The sequence below is a fragment of the Passer domesticus genome, chromosome 16 (genome assembly GCF_036417665.1).
Source record: "Passer domesticus isolate bPasDom1 chromosome 16, bPasDom1.hap1, whole genome shotgun sequence".
Taxonomy (NCBI): Eukaryota; Metazoa; Chordata; class Aves; order Passeriformes; family Passeridae; genus Passer; species Passer domesticus.
In genome coordinates this window covers 2,585,238-2,597,890 of record NC_087489.1, presented here as the reverse complement: position 1 = coordinate 2,597,890, position 12,653 = coordinate 2,585,238, and the positions used below count along the sequence as shown (strand labels likewise).

Sequence of the window (12,653 nt, the reverse complement as noted above, 5' to 3'; positions counted from 1 at the left end):
TGCTTTTGAGGTGAAAATGAACTTCTGCCCTAAGTGTGCTCTACCCCTGTTCTTGGAGTATTACAGGACCATCATCCTCAGAAACTTCTGTGCATAAAGGGGCTCCAGGAGAGCTGGAGAGGGATTTGGGCAAGGGATGGAGGGACAGGACACAGGGAATGACTTCCACTGCCACAGAGCAGGGATGGATGGGGTTTGGGGAAGGGATTCTTCCCTGTGAGGGTGGGCAGGCCCTGGCACAGGGTGCCCAGAGCAGCTGGGGCTGCCCCTGGATCCCTGGCAGTGTCCAAGGCCAGGTTGGAGAGGGCTTGGAGCAGCCTGGGACAGTGGAAGGTGTCCCTGCCATGGCAGGGGTGGCACTGGGTGTTTTGAGGTCCCTTCCAACCCAAACCACGCTGGGATGATGCACTGGGAGCAGCTCTCTGGGGTCTCAGAGGTTCTTGTTGGACACAGTTTCCTCTACACCAAGCCCTGCTCAGACAGGAGGTTTCTGCCAAGCTTGTCCATCAAGTGGTTTTGGTGAAGAGCTCTCAGAGCTGTTCACCTTCAGGCAATGTTTGAAATTCTAGCTTTGCTGTTTGTTTGTGATTGGCCTGAGAAGCTGGAGGGTCCCTGAGAGTCACTCAGGGCTGTGATTGCAGTCACTGAGCACTGGGAGCCTGACAGCTGGAAAGGGAGCAGGAAAAGTGTTATTCCCACAAACAGGACTGGGAGAAACTTGGGTAGCAGGGACCATGAACCTAAGGGAAAGCTGTGGAAGAGGAAGAAAATCCAGATTTTACTATATAATCTGATTCCTGTCTGGTTGTGCAATTAAACATTTTGTTTAAATTAGCTCCAAACATGACTGCAAACATGTACTAGAGTCCTTCAAATGTTTGTAAAGAGCCTCCTGTGAAGTGCCCCTTAATCAAATGCTCTTATCCTCATAAGTTACTTGTTTGTGTAACTGCTTCCCTCTTTTCCCACCTGCCAGATTGTGCAGTTTCATGGAAAAAAAACCCTCCAGGACAAGCCACAGTTTGTGGAGTGTTGGTAGCTCCACTTTTAGACCTGCTGTTTTCTTTCTCTTCCAGCTTTTTTCAAAACCTGCCATGACTTTTCCCAGCTGGATGTGAGCCAGTGGAGGTGTCACAGAGTCAGTGGGGGTGTTGCAGTGTTCCCTTCTCAGAGGCTCTTTGGTGGCCCTTGGCCACCCCTGACCCAGCCAGGGGAAGGTGTGGAACATGCCTTGGGTCATCCCTGCCTGGCTGGGAGGAGTTCCTTGAGGTGCAGATGCTGCTCAGGGTAGCAGTGCAGCCTGTACATCTGATAGCAGAGCTGGCTGCTCACTAGCCAGTAAATAACTCTGTGGCTGGGGGCCATTTCTGCCTTCTTGCTTCATTTCCCCATCTGTAAAAATAGACTAATGGAAAAAAAAATCAGGCTCAGGTCTCTCAGGAGAGCATTTTCTTGCTGCTTCCTTGAATGTTTAGTGCTGTTGCTGTTCTCCTGTGGGGTGCAGAGAGCTCTCAGCCCATCACAGGAGCCTGCTTCAGAGCTGTGCCAACAGGAGGAAATGCCCAGAGCTTTTCAAAGTTGCAGGGCCACAGGGTGAGTCCAAACCAGCTCCTGACCGTGCCACAAGATGCTTTTCTGCCCTGGGGTGAATTAAAATGGCCTTGGGTTCAGTGTCCCCCTCAGCTGAAGTGTAAAAGCATCTGCTTGCAGCCTGGTCAGGCCAGGTTGGATGGGACTCAAAGCAACCTGCTCTGGTGGGTGCAATCCCTGCCCAGGCAGGGGAGCTGGAATTCCATGGTCTTTAAATTCCCTTCCACTCCAAACCATTCCCTGATTTCTCCATGTAGCAGTTTCTCTTTTAACCCAGGTGATTTTTTTTGTCTGACCTGACTCTTGCCCCTGTGGGAAGCAGGATCACCTCTCAGCTGGTGAATTTTCTAGGATAAACAACCCAAAAGGGGCAACCTTTGCTTGGTGCTGCCCAGCTGGTGCAGCAGTGGGCTGGATCTGAGTCCTGTGGTCAGCTCTCCCATCTGCCTGCCTGGCCTGCTGCAAAAGCCTTCTGATCCATTGGGATTTCCCCCAGTGACTTCCTGTGTGTTCTGTACATGAATATTGTGTGTCCAAGCCACAGTGGTGACATGGGGACATCCCATCTCCTGGTCCTGGCTGGGTGTCTGGGGCTCCAGTGCAGCACCAGGGGCTGCAGCATCAGCCTCCTGGCTGTGCTGCTTGAGTATCTCTGCAGGAGAAGGAAATACTGGTGGGAACTGTCATGGTGTTTTCCATGTGGTTTTGCCTGATTTCTGCTTTTCAGCCATGCAAAATCAGCCTGATGTTGAGCATTATGCACACCTTGTGGATGTCCCAGAACTGGAGATGTCATTTGTTCCAGGTTATCAGTCAGCCCTGGAAGCTCCAGAGGAGTCTGTGGCTGTCTCATGTCACCCCACCCAGGCAGGGCTTTTTCCACCGTGTGAAATAACTCAATGAATTTCTAATTAGACAAATCTAATTATGGGCTGGATGTACGGACTGTGTGTAATCGTAATGATACACCCACCCATTGCATTACAAAAAAGAACTGCTGGTGTACCACAAACCACCCAGCTGGATGCAGAATGAGCATCCCCCTCTCCAGCTGGAGCTGTGTGGATGGTGGGGACAGCCCTGGACATCCCCTGGCCGTGGGGAGCCTCCTGTGGCTGCCCTGGAATCACTGGCTCTGTGGGAGGAGGGTCTCAAGAGGTGCCTGTGATGATGAGGGTGAGAAGCTGGTCAGAGCTCTGGGGCACCATGGGCTGTGCACCATGGCCAAGGCTCCAGGTGGCTGCTGGGCTGGGATGTACTGGGCTTTGTGTCAAAGCTCAGCAGTGGCAGAGCAGCAGCAGCACCTCCCCTTCAGTTTCAGACCAGCTCTGCCTCATCTGATGCGCTCTCAGAGGCCAAAGTAGCACAAAAAATCAATTGTCCCACACTGGAGATCTTTTGTTCTGTGGCTCTCAGTGCTGCACCAGCACCTGGTTGTGGGTAGAAGTCTTTGGGTGCCCTTTTCCCATGAGGTACCTCTGCCATCAGCCTTGAAAATCAAGTGCCTGCTTACTCCAGAGCTCCAGCAGCATTCCCATCAGAGGGATGTGGTTCCTTACAGCAGGACACAGAGCTCAGTCCGTGCACTGGAGTGCAAGGTGCAGAGGGATCAGCTGCACTTCCAATCTGGAGTTTTCTGTTCCTATTTCTGCAGTAGTTAGTGCTGAAGTCACTCTTGCAGAAGAAGCTGGGATGTTTTCCTTTCTTTACCTTGGAAGTTTGTCCTGCAGTGTCAAGACCATGCCAAATTTCTGTCAGCCCTGCAAGAATTTGGATATCGGAGGGGAGCCAGACATGGGACAGAGGGAATGATAACATGGCAGTGAGGTTAAATAGAGAGATAATTGATTGTTTTCAGTTCTGGTTGGGATGTGAATCCATTGTGGTTAATGAAGGAAAGCAAATTGAATTGAAGAGCCCTGTGTGGGAGGCTCAGCCTGGCACACAGCCAGTGCCAGAGGCTCCTTGTGGTGTTCCAGTGACTCCACCCTGGTGTCACTGGGGTTTTTTGTGCCTGATGAGGGGAGCTGAGCTCTGACAGCTCCAATCATGGCACAGGCTGCCCAGAGCAGCTGTGGCTGCCCCTTCCCTGAAGTGTCCAAGGCCAGGTTGGACAGGGCTGGGAGCAGCCTGGGATAGTGGAAGGTGTCCCTGCCATGGCAGGGGTTGGGCAGAGATTGTCTTAAATGTTCCTGCCACCGCAAACCATTCTGGGGATTCTGTCTGATCAGTGATGGTTCTGTCTGGAGCAGGCTCAGGGGACATCCCTGTCCTTAGGACTGCCACTGCCAGCCCAGTGAAGTTGCATCCCACTGCTTTTGCTGGTGGAAGCTTTCCATGACCTCTGGCCCTGGGGCTGCAGAGGGGCCAGGTCCCCCTGTGGTTTGTCCAGGTGTGGTGAGGGCACTGTGGGCAGCAGGGGCAGCCCAGCCCTGCTCAGGTGTGGGACATCTCCCACTGCTAAAGGCTGGTACAGAGATTTCCATCTTGGATCCCACTCTGGATGAGTTTGTTCACAAACTTTAGTGAACCTGGATCCCTGTGGTGGTGGCAAGGCAAGAGCCTTCACCAGGGCGGTGTTTCCATGCTTTATCCTGTCCCTCTGCTCCTGCACATCACCCTGCTTTGTGTAGCAGCTAAAAATAATGGCAGGCAAGGTGTGAGAGGGGACAGGGGACAGGGAGAGCCCAGTGTGTGCAGGAAACCCGACCCCTCCAGCTGCAGCAGCCTGTCCGTCAGGCAGGCAGCAAGTGCTGGGCTCTCTCTGGATGCTCCCTGGCTACAGAAATAAACAGGCTCTGCTAATGCCTCTTGCTAGCCTTGACTTTTTGGTTTGTCTCTGTATTTTTAGCCTCAGGACACTGTGTCCCCAGGGCTGGAGAGGACCTGGGTTGCCTCATACCTTTCCCAGCCCAGCTCTTGCCCTTCCCTGCTCCCGATTTAGCGGAGGGGAGGGGGCAGTGCTGCTGCTTCCCACTGGCTCTGCTGCAGCAGGGACCTGGGCTGGGAATATCCCTCTGCCCAGGAGTTTGTTTGTGGTTCTGATGAATGAGATGTTGTTGAGTGTGGAGAAAAGGAGGCTCAGGGGGGACCTTTGGCTCTCTTCAGCTCCCTGACAGGAGGGTGCAGCCAGGCTGGGCTCTGCTCCCAGGGGAAAAGGGGCAGGGGGACAGGAGACGGCCTCAGGTCGTGCAGGGGGAAGTTTAGGTTGGAGATTAGGGAAGATGTTCTCCCAGAAAGAGTGGTGAAGCCCTGGAACACACTGCCCAGGGCAGTGGTGGAGTCATTATCCCTGGAAGTGTTCAGAAAATGTGGGCATGGGGCTTAGGGACATGGGCTTGGCATTGTTGGACTCAGTTTTCTTAGAAATCCTTTTGAGCTTTAATGATTCTGAGATCCCAAGTGAAGGGAAAAACCCCACAGTTGATTACATTCAGCACGTTGCACTGTTTCTTTGTGTTTCACTGAGTGGGGGACAAGTTTGGGAGTTTATTCTCTTTTATTTACAAGTACAGAATGATTTAGCACAATGCAAAATTAAATGTCACTTTGAATAAAGGTTCAAACGTTCTTCCATACGCCAAGTGCTGGGATGAGCACATGGTTCATGATGTGCTGCTTCAGTCATGCCAAATCCACCTTTGCAGAACCCTGCTTTCCAGGCAGCTGAGCCCTTGGATTGTCCTGTTCCTGGCTGTGGAGCCTCCTGGGCATGTCACCCTGGCCCTTGTCACTGAATTGGTTGGCTTGAGGGCTTAGCTCCTCCCCATGCCCTTAGCCTGGGCTCTGCAGTGTGAGCAGGCTGGCTCTGGGTTGTGGCTGTGCTGGAGGTGAACAAGAAGGACCGGTCTCCACACTAAAACCTCCACCTTGCTTTAGATATATTACTGTATTCTAAAACCTCAAACTCTTTAAGTTTCTCACCCTGTGATATCACACACTTCTATTCAAACTCCACACCCACAATCCCAGTGCTATAATTCCATTTTGGAAGCCTTCTCCATGGCCTCAGGTCAAATGCAGTGTTCTCTTGGGGGTCAGTGCCTGGCAGCACAGAAACTCTGAAATTCTCAGCATCCAGGGTTCCAACAGCTCTGGATGGAGCACAGAAGCTCAGTAGGTGCGTCTGGGCAGCAGCACAGTCCCAAGGCTCCAGCCCTGTTCCCTGCAGTAGGAGCTGAGCTGGGGCTGTCCCTGCTGCCAGCTGTGCCAGCCTGGCTGTGCCCTGCTGTGTCCCTGCAGGACTGGCCTGGCCCCAGGGACAGCCATGCTGCTGGAAGCTCTCAGCACCCCTGCTCCTGATGGGCCATGGAGAGTAATTTTGGCTCTTCAAGGTGTCCCAAGGCATGCAGGGACCAGGGGTGCTGGAGTGAGTCCCAGAGGGCTGTCCCTGCACTGCAGTCCCCACCTTGTGGGTGACCTGGTGGGAAGTGACACCTCAGGGTGGCAGAGGGGAATTATTTGGACAGAGAGACCAAAAGCAAGACAGAGCAGAGGCTGGTGCAGGTTTCAGTGGCTGTGAGCAGGCCCAGCTGCTCCTCAGGTCTCTGGGAGATGGGTCACTGCTGGTGCTGCTTCTGCTCTGGGACACTGTGACAGCTTGAGCTTGTCCTCTGCCAAGAGAGGGTGGTGTGGGCATAGCAGAGAATCATAAACCCCAGAATGGCTCGAGTTGAAAGGGCCTTAAAGGCCATCCAGTGCCACCCAGTCCATGTGCAGGGACACATTCCACTGTCCCAGGCTGCTCCCAGCCCCATCTGACCTGGCCTTGGGCATTTCCAGGGATCCAGGGCAGCCACAGCTGCTCTGGGGACCCTGTGCCAGGGGCTCTGGATTGTGCTGTTATCCCATCACACCCGGCTGGGAGAGGGCATCATGTGCTGCACAAGGCTTAGCTGATCTTCATTAAAGCAGAACTACGCAAAGATTTTTGGGGGACAGCCATACAGTTCCTTAAAAGAGGCTGCTGCTGGATTTTCCTGGGCATTATTCCCTGCCCTCCCTGTGCAACTGGTGCTCCTTAGCTTCATAATTCCGTGTCCAAGTTCTGAGCTGAACAGCTGAGAGATTTTGCATTTTTTAATGGCTCTCTACTGTGCCTGAATTAATGGAAAAATGAACTGAAACCAAGATGAAGGTATTGAAGGGAGAGGATGACAAATTGGCTTTGGAGCATGGCAGCAACGAGCACTGTCAGGGGTTCACGCACTGACCTTTATCTAAACAGAACTGTGTGTAACAGATAAGAATATTTAACAATAATTAATGTCACATCAGTGCCGAGAACAAAATGACTACATCAAACGGGCAAGAAATCCACTGCAAATTACTCAAAAGAGAAATGTCAGCTCCTCCATATCTGCAACCTGCCTCGTGCTGATGGGGCTGGAAGGAGCCGGGAGGGCAGCGAGGAGAGGAGCTATTAGAAATGATTTAGGGACTGGGTGATGTGTGCAGGAATGGAAACAGCAGCAGCTCTGCTGGGCCACAGTGCTGTGCAATCAACCACCAAAGCGAGCTGGTAATTGGGTGGGGGAGAAATGTGTACAAACCAATTATCCCCACTGCTGACGTTCTGACAGGCTGCTCAGGGCTTCTCTTTCCTCTCTCCTGTCTCCAGGGTGTCCCAGTGTGCTGGGATTCAGGAGACACTGCCCTGCTCACTGACTCCCCTTCGTGTTTTATAGGCAGGAAAAACCATCTGGCTGGGGATGTTGAGATGTTTTTCATTCCCTTTAGGAGCTGGGGGGTGTCTGGAGGCTGGCGTGGTGCCCCACAGGCAGGGGCAGTGCTGGGGAGGGATGCAGGGAAAGCAGCTGGAGCACATCCAGAGGGGCAGCGAGGCTGGAGAGGGGCTGGGAACACAAACCCTGAGAGGAACCCCTGAGGGAGCTGGGGGTGCTCACCTGGAGAAAAGGAGACCCAGGGGTGCCCTCCTCACTCTGCACAGCTCCTGAAAGGTGCCTGTGCTCAGCTGGGGCTGGGCTCTGTCTGCAGCAGCACTGACACAACCAGAGCACACAGCCTGCAGCTGTGCCAAGGGAAATACAGCTTGGATATTGGGAAAAAACTTTTCATGGAAAGAGTGATAAAGTTGTGGCATGGCTGCCTGGGGAGGTGGTGCAGTCACCATCCCTGGGTGTGTTTAACAAAGCCTGGATGTGGCACTGGGGGCCAGGGTTTAGTTGAGGGGTTGGGGCTGGGTTGGATTCAGTGATCTTGAAGGTCTCTTTCAACGTGGTCATTCTGTGAATTCTGTGATTCAGCTGGGCTCCAGGACATGCCTGTGCTCAGCCCTGATCTGATTGCAGAATGGGTGGTAGTCCATGGACCTTGTCCAGTGGTGGATTTCATCAGTGCCATGACAACACCAGCTGAGTGAGGAGGAGTTAACCCCTCCTGACCTGCCTCCTGCTGCAGAGCATCCCCTGGCCCTGCACATTTCACAGAGTCATTGTGATAGATGAGCAATGCCATGGTTGACTCTCACAATTAAAAGGCAAATATCCTGCATATATGTTAAGAGAAGTTTTATAGATTTATAGTTGTGTTTTATCCCTTTGTGTTGTTATCAGGGCTGGCCTGGGTTTGGGACATTTGGAGGGTCAGTTTGGCACTGTGGCAGCACCTGAGCTCCAATCAAGGTGTCAGGCAGTGAACTCCAGCACTGGACAGTGAAGAAGGAGGTGATGGACAGAACGTGGGGAGGGACTAAAGGGTTAAAAGGTGAAACCTCCATGGTGTGGGTGAGCACATGGTGGGGAAAATCCTCTGCTCCCAGCACTGTAATAGTTTCTCTATTCAATCTTCTGTTGTATTTTCGATAAGGTTAATAAACCTTTTAAATTTTGGAAGAGAGTGTCATTTCTCACAGTCAGGGAGTGGTTTGGGTTGGAAGAGACCTCAAAACTCTTCCCATCCCACCCACTCCTGTCATGGGCAGGGACACCTTCCACTGTCCCAGCCTGCTCCAAGCCCCATCCAGCCTGGCCTTGGACATTTCCAAGGATGGGGCAGCCACAGCTGCTCTGGGCACCCTGTTCCACTCAATCTGCTCAGCCAGACATTGTGAGAATACTGGGAATACTCAGCTAATGCACAGATCTGGTGAAAAGCTTAACCAGGCTACAATTTTATTCTAAACAGACCTTTGTGCCCAACCTAATGAATTATTTCCTCACTATAAATTAATTTACCTGCATGGCCACGTCTGGGAAGTGTTACCAGCCTCAGTGGGCAGGGCACAGAGCTGGAGCCCAGGGTCACAAAAGGAGCCTGGGGAAGAGCCAGGAGCTGCTCCTGAATCCCTTGAATTTTTGGCTGGTGCAGTAAAGGCCAGTGCTGTCACCCAGCCATGGTCCTGCTGCCCACTAATTAGTTTTGTTGTCAGCATTTTGCCAGTGGAAGGAGGCAGCCAGGTGCCTCTGGATTAGCCAGGGTGTGAAAAATGGCTTTCCAGCTGGCCTGGTGACCTTCTGACAGCAGGAGAGAATTCACAGGCAGAAGATGGAGATGTCAAGATATAAAATTAGGGGTGATGGGGAGCTGTGTCTGCCCCTTGAAGTGAAACAGGAAAACCTATCCCTGCTCCCATGCTGGCCTGGGACCTGGTTTAGGGTTTCCTGTCTCTGATTTAGGAGATTCTCCTGTTTGCCTCCTGCAAGGCACATCCTGCTCCCAGGAGAGAGGTGGGAGCAGAGCCAGCTCCCAGCACACCCCTGAGCAGCATCCTTGCCCAAAAGCTGCTCAGGAAAAGTGGCTGATGTGCTCAGTGGCTAAGGAAACCCAACCCAGGGTCAGATGGGCAGAGAAGTGATAATTGAAGGGTCTGAGCAGCCTGCCCATGGTAGGGAATTGGAACAAGATGATCTTCAAGGTACCCAAACCACACTGGGGTTCTGTGGGTATGGATCCAGGAAAACAGGACATTTAAAGATCAGTTAAGACTAAAGCCAAACTGGAGTGTTGCTTACAATGAAAGGCTGGGAATTTGCATCAGAATACAGGAGCAGGGCTTTGACAAAGCAGGCAGTTAATTAAAGTGCATCAGTTAAACAGGGTTCCTCCCTATTTTGTCTCCCATGAGAGGAGGTGCAGAAAAAGTACTTGTTAGAAAAACAGATTTAAATAAATCCAGGGTGTTACAGGTAACACTTGGAGAAGCACAGAGGGCAGAGACCTCTGCTCTGGTGCTTCAGGCTCTCTTTTCCAGGAGGAACACTCACACTTCAGTTGAGCTACTCTGCCTTTGGCATGAGCTCAAATGCTTTGGTTTCTCCAGGATTCCTGCCAGTCTCTCCCAGTCTCTCCCAGTGCTCAGGGGTCACTCTCATCCCCTGGTTTTGTGCCCAGGAGAGGCTGGGGCACAATCAGATCCCAGCTCTCGGCTCCCATGGACAGCTGGAGAAGTTTCAGTGTGAGGATTGTGATTTGGGGCTGCTTCAGAAGGAAAAGCCTCAGCTGTGGGAGCTGTTCTGGGCAGGCTTGAGCCAACTGAGCTGCCTTGGATGGTGTGGAGACTCCCCAGCAGCTCAAAAGAGAAACTCCAGGATTCCCTTTTAAAGGAAGGACCATAACAGATCCATAAGCTCTCCTTGCTCTTGGAGTCTGCTCCCTGCAGGCCCTCTGAAACCCTCAGGATGAAAGTGATTTATCACATCTCTCCTCCAGGGATGGGGCATGGAGAGAGGGGCTGGAGACCCGGGGGAAGCAGAACCCCCCTCCCAGCTGCCTCAGCTCCCGAGGCACACATCAGCACCTTGGCACTTGGTCAGGGACAGGCCCTGGGAGTGACTGTGTCAGGGGAGGTTCAGGCTGGATTTCAGGACAGCTCTGGTCTCCTGAACCTTGGCTGTGCTGATGATTTTCCCCTCTCCATCCTTGACACCAGCACCAGCCTGCCCTGCAATTCCAGGGGCCATTCCAGGGGCCATCCTCTTCCTTTCACACCCCTTGGCTTCCCTGAGATGCCATTTCTTTTCACCCGTTTCAAAAGTCGGTTCTGCAGAGAAGTTTGAGGGGAGAGCCCAAATGGAGCAGGAGTTCTGAAGTTTCACCACCTGATTCTCTGAGACACGCTGCTCTGTCAACCCTTTCTATGCACATCCAGAGCTGGTGCCCTCTCACACCTGCTCCACTCCTGTTTTTAAATGACACATCATTATGATAGGCACTGCAGAGATGGATCTTTATCCCCAGGTAAATGTCCTTTCATTTCCTGCTCCAGTTGAGGAGCAAATCCCTGGAGAGCAAGCTCTTTAACCAAGTAGGAGGTGCCTGTGAAATTAAAGGAGATCTTGTTTGCCAGAAGAAAATCCTGATTTTCTGGTGTTTCCAGAGCGCTGGGGTTGTGTGTGATGCCCTGGGAGGGTTCCAGGTGAGTGGAGGTGCTGCTGGGCTGGCACTGGCTGGGTCTGAGCCTGGTGGGACCATGGACACCACACATGGACACCACATTCCAGCCCCACAGCTGGGCTGGGCACTCCCTCTGCTGCTCCATCCTGATTTAGCCCAGTGTGTGGAGTCCCTGCCCTGGGACTAGTCCTGGCTTTTGAAGGGTTATAGACAAAAGATTACAGATTAGGAAGGAGTAGATTCGAGATTATAGATTGGAGATTAGGAAGGAACTGTTCCCTGTGAGGGTGGGCAGGCCCTGGCACAGGGTGCCCAGAGCAGCTGTGGCTGCCCCTGGATCCCTGGCAGTGCCCAAGGCCAGGCTGGGCAGGGCTGGAGCAGCCTGGGACAGTGGAAGGTGACTTTTTTCAGCTCCCTTGATTTACTCTCGGTGAGGTTTCTTGGTCAGAATGAAATGTATCTTGGTCAGAATCTGCACTGTTCCATCCCTCCCCCTGCTCCCTCACAATGCCATCAGCCCTGTGATTTATTGCCTTCCTGTGTGTTTTGTTGGCTCTTGGAGAGCCTCTGGTTAATTTTTATGCCCGTTACCATTCAGGGAGAGAAGGGAAAGGCTTGAGGAGCCCGGGGTGAAAATAAACCAGCACCTTTTAGTGCAGTTACTTTGTTCAAAGGATGTGTTTTGGCAGAGCACTTGCCTCTGTTCTTCTTCACTTTTGCATTGTGGCTTGAAGTGATTTTGCAAAAATCCCGGGATTGGGCACTCGATGGATCAACTGCAGCCTTGCAAGGGCTGGGCTCAGCTGCTTTTGCTGCCTGGATTCAACAGGACTCAGTAAAGGGAAATTCAGTGACAGAGCAGGGAATGGCCTTAAACTGAAGGGGGGGAGATTTAGATTAGAGATTAGGAAGAAATTCTTCCCTGTGAGGGTGCTGAGGCCCTGGCACAGGGTGCCCAGAGCAGCTGGGGCTGCCCCTGGATCCCTGGCAGTGCCCAAGGCCAGGCTGGATGGGGCTGGGAGCACTCTGGGACAGTGGAAGGTGCCTTTCTCCAGCTCACTGGGTTTTGGTTTTGGTGAGGTTTTTCTGGCACCTTTTTTCTGCTTTCACTCCAGGTTATCCATGAACTTCTGAGATCTCACCCAGGTCTAATTTAACATCCTTGGGGGCACAAAGAGCTGAGCATCCATGCTCTGCACCTTTCCCTATGAGGAGCATCCCTGGACACCCTGTCTGGACCAACCCCACTGCACCAGGAGCTTCTGCCACTGGGTGCTGAGGGTGACCCAGCCAAAAATGTCTGTAAATGTCCTGCAGTTTCCACTTCTGAATCCTGGTTATGTCCCCAGCATGCACATCTCTCATGCTGGGCAGGTCAGCCAGGTATCTCAGCCATGGCAGGGAAAGGAGAGCACCTTAATTTAAAGTTCCAGGAAGATCTCAGGGGACCCAGAGGAGCTGACTTAAAGCAGAACGTTTTAATTCCATCAAGGAATAGTTTCAAGTTGGCCTAACCCAAAGTAAAATCTTTGGTTTCAAAATGTAATATTTTCCAAATATTAAATAAATAAATGAACAAAACTATGAAAAAGTTCTACTGTGGGATATTTCACTTTGAAGAAATTCTGTTTTTTCCCTGAGCCATGGTGACCAAAAATTCCTGCTTGCCTCTGTCCTTACCCTCTGTGAGCATTAACCTGATGGAGCAA

At 52.2% G+C, this 12,653-nt stretch overlaps 1 protein-coding gene across 7 annotated transcripts in view; it reads left to right on the top strand.

Annotated features, from left to right (window-relative positions):
• RALY (RALY heterogeneous nuclear ribonucleoprotein) overlaps window positions 1-12,653 on the top strand; it is a 123,458-nt gene that overhangs the window by 30,027 nt on the left and 80,778 nt on the right. The gene's annotated exons all lie outside the window — the stretch shown is intronic.